Source organism: Eulemur rufifrons, chromosome 17, assembly GCF_041146395.1.
Source record: "Eulemur rufifrons isolate Redbay chromosome 17, OSU_ERuf_1, whole genome shotgun sequence".
Taxonomy (NCBI): Eukaryota; Metazoa; Chordata; class Mammalia; order Primates; family Lemuridae; genus Eulemur; species Eulemur rufifrons.
The window spans coordinates 67283966-67287866 of NC_090999.1; the positions used below are offsets into that span (position 1 = coordinate 67283966).

A 3901-nucleotide genomic window follows, 5' to 3' on the forward strand; every position below is an offset into this window, starting at 1 on the left:
TAATTCTACCACATTGACTGGCACAATTAGAAAGTTAGTAAGCCATAACAGCTAAATTGACCAATGCTACCTTCATGATTTGGTTCTAACTTCCCCCGCCTGACTGGCGGCACTAAGGCATGAGGCTGGTTGTCAAGAGTTTATGGGAGTCGACTATGCCAATCTGTTATCAGCTTTTGACAATGGTGCACTGTGTTTCTGTTTGAAGTGGAATTTGTGAATAGTTGCACAGCTGGACAGTATTTTTCCCCCCACTGGGAAACAACTTTTATTGAGATCCCACCAGCCATACAATCTGTCCTTGACATTAAACTCCTTCTTCCTTGGCAATCTGATCTTTCTTAAGTGATCCCATGAATACTTTCTTCTCCTCCACAGTCTGGAAGTGGCCATGGCCAGCTAAACTTGGAAGTGGTGTCAATGAACTTAAAGTCAGTCTTCTCCAGAGCCTGCTGTTTGGTCTGCACCAACAAGGACTTGCAGAGGGTGAGCACTCACTTCCTGATTCCCACCACCACATATCCTTTCAGCACGACAAAGTCATTGGTCACTTCACTGTAATGGACAAAGCCACCCAGGGGGGTTATGCGCTTGTCAGACAGGCCATAATGAGTAGAGGCATTGTTCTTGATCAGTCTGCCATCCTTGATAAGGTAGCCCTGGTCGATCTTATAGATCTTCTTGTTGGTCTCTGTGCAGTGATGGTAGCCTTTCTGCCCAGCTTGTGCCCACAGAGAAAGCCACATGGGCAGGATGCTAAGCCACAATAAAGGCAACCTTATGCAACCCTCGGTGGGTCTTGTGGGGCAGTTTCTTGGTATGCCAATGACTGCTCACCCCTTTGTAGCCTTTGCCTTTGGTCATCCCAATGATGTTGTTCATCTTGTCCTGCCCAAACACTTGGTTCACAGGGACCTGCTGCTCCAGCCTCTTCCAGGCCCAGTCCAGGTTCTCAGCCACAGTGCCTCCATTCACCTGGGTCTCCATCAGGTGGGCCTTGTTCTGGCATAGAGGAAGTGGATGCATCTGGGTGTAGGTAATGGTGCAAATGACTTGGCAGTACTTCTTTATGGTGCTGAAGTCCTTCTCCAACTGCTTTTTGCCATCCTCAACCTGCCATTTCTTGCAGTACTTGGTGAAGGCCTTCTTCTTAGATTTATGTCAGTTCTTGTAGAAGTACCTTTTGCATTCATTGCTGATATGCTCAGCAAAGATAGTCTTGGAAATTAGGAGGCCTCGAGGAGGTTCCACATAGCCCATGATGCCTGCAAGCACCATGGGTAGTGTCTCCACAATGGCCACAGCTTCTATAACTTCCTTCTTGTTCACCTTGGATCCTTTCTTATTGACTTCCTGCACAATATGGGTCATGCCAACCTTGTATCCCAGGAATGCTGTGAGCTGGACAGTCTTGGACGGGTCATCCTTGGGGAAGCCCTTCACCTTCCCATGATGTCTGCTGCTATGTTTCCAAGGTAAGAAGCCCAGAGACCATGTCTGGGAGCTTAGAACTTCCTGTGAGACATCCTGCTATCAAATCCCACCATAATATTCTGAAATAAAAAAAATAAAACAAAATCACAATGACATATCTCTTTAAAAATATCCCACTGGTAGGAACAGTATTTTTTAATTCTGTCTGTTTAGTAGCCCATCATGTCAAAGAAGATCAAGAGAATGCTGAAGGAAGAGTATTTAATGAGGATTGAGAATTGCAATATAATTTGTTTCTGCCAAAGGTAAGATGATTTGCTTGCTTTGTGATACTGCAATATCAACATTAAAGAGATTCAATGCTCATCAGCATTATAACACTCATAAGGACCACAAATATTTTACAGTAGAGGGAGAGGTGCAAAAGATTGTATTGCAGAAATTAAATGATGAAAAGCAAAAGCAAAGATGATTTTTTCAAGCAGCAATAAGACCTGGAAATAATGTAGCTTATATCCTTTGGAAAAAAATGGAAGCCATTCAATGATGTAGAAATTGTGAAAGAATGCACTGTCAAAGTTGTAGGATGCTTAGATCCCAATAACCTTTCAAAGTATACAAACAACTACCTTTTTCAAGGAGAATCATAACTGATTCGCAACATGAGTTAGCCTTCAACTTAACAGAACAACTTCATGCAATACTTCAAAAGGAAAATATATATTATTCAATTGCTTTGGATGAATCAACTGATACTAATGACTATGCACATGTTTTATACTTCATTTGGGTCATAACAGAAGATTTTTCTTTGCTACAAGAGTTACTCACTTTGGACACTCTCACAAACAGAACACTGGGAATAGATATCTTCAACAACTTGCAAGATAAATATCATGAAGTTGGACTGAATTTGATAAATTTAGTGAGTGTGTGTATAGACGGTGCAACTTCCATGACAGGAAAACAAGAAGGGTTTATTGCATAGATAAAAAAAATGTATTAACAGATCCAGATGCTCTCATTTCTTTTCATTGTATCTTGCATCAGCAAAATCTCTGTGCTAACCTACTATTTTAAGTGACACTTTGCAACAGTTATAAGTATTGTTAAGTATATTCTTCAAATGCAAACAGGACCATCAGTTTTGTAACATACTAAAGTTGAACAATGAGGTATTCAGTGTGGATTTGCCATATCATTCTAAAGCGCATTGGCTATCGCAGGAACAGGTGTTAGCCAAAATTTTTCTCTGCAAGAACAGATAGTTAAATTTTATGAAGAACAGATGGAATCAACAATGCAAATTTTTTTTATTATTATTTCAGCATATTGTGGGGGTATGAAAGTTTAGGTTACGTATATTGCCCTTGTCCCCCTACCCTCCTGAGTCAGAGCTTCAAATGTGTCCATTCCCTAGACAGTGCGTATCGCACTCATTATGTATGTATACACCCCTCCCCTCCCCCACCCACATCTGCCCGACACCCATCAATGTTATTCCTAAATGTGCTCTTAGGTGATGATCAGTGAAACCAATTTGATGGTGAGTATATGTGTTGAAAAAAGATTTCTATAAGAATGCAGCATTTCTGTGTGATACCATGTCAAATCAAAATGACTTGAATATTTCTTTGCAAAGTAAAACTAAGTCTACATCTGATATGTGGTAAAAAACAAAAAAAATCCAAGCATTTTGGATCCAAGCTTTTCTCAAAATACTTCTTCAAAAGGAAATTTCAGATTGACATTTCCCCAGTTAGAAATGAGCAGGATGATATATGTGAATCATTTGAAGAATATATACAGCTGTTATAGACCTATTAAATGGAGAATACAATGAAAGGTTCACTGACTTTGAGAATCATGACATCACACTCAAATTAGCCTTTCAGCCTCATCTAGTTGATATCATCTAGGCACCAGAAGAACTACATATGGAATTGATTGATCTCTCAGTAAATGACATTTAAAGTCATTGTCTGATGCTAAGAAAAATCCAATTAAAATGTGGAAAAATGCAACAAAATACCCATGCCTTTGGCAGCATGCCCAAAAAATACTTTCCTGTTTTTCAAGCACTTATTGCTGCAGGTCTACATTCTCCTACCTGCCGCAAATCAAGATGCCTTTAAGGACACAAATGACTGATACTCATCTAGGGGATCAACTGAAACTGTGACCCTCCATGCTGCAATCACATATTCAAATGCTTTCCAACAAAAAGCAGATATAATAAAGTCAAAAGGTTCATTGACTTTAAAATTAACAAATGGTTTCATTTTTTGAAATTATAAAGTACATAGTAGTTAGATGAATGTACATTTTTAAGCATATCTAATTAAAGTTTCTTGAGGCAGCCTTATTTGATTCAGCTAAATTAATGTGGCCTTCCAACATGAAAAGGTTCCCCACCTGAACTAGTGGGTGGGAAAGGCCTAACTGACAAGGGCACCTCACACTGAGA

General features: G+C 39.7%; 1 pseudogene; it reads right to left on the reverse strand.

The window, feature by feature from the left end:
• Positions 1 to 307: 307 nt before the first annotated feature.
• LOC138398041 (large ribosomal subunit protein uL3 pseudogene) lies at positions 308 to 1526 on the reverse strand (annotated as a pseudogene).
• Positions 1527 to 3901: the final 2375 nt, after the last annotated feature.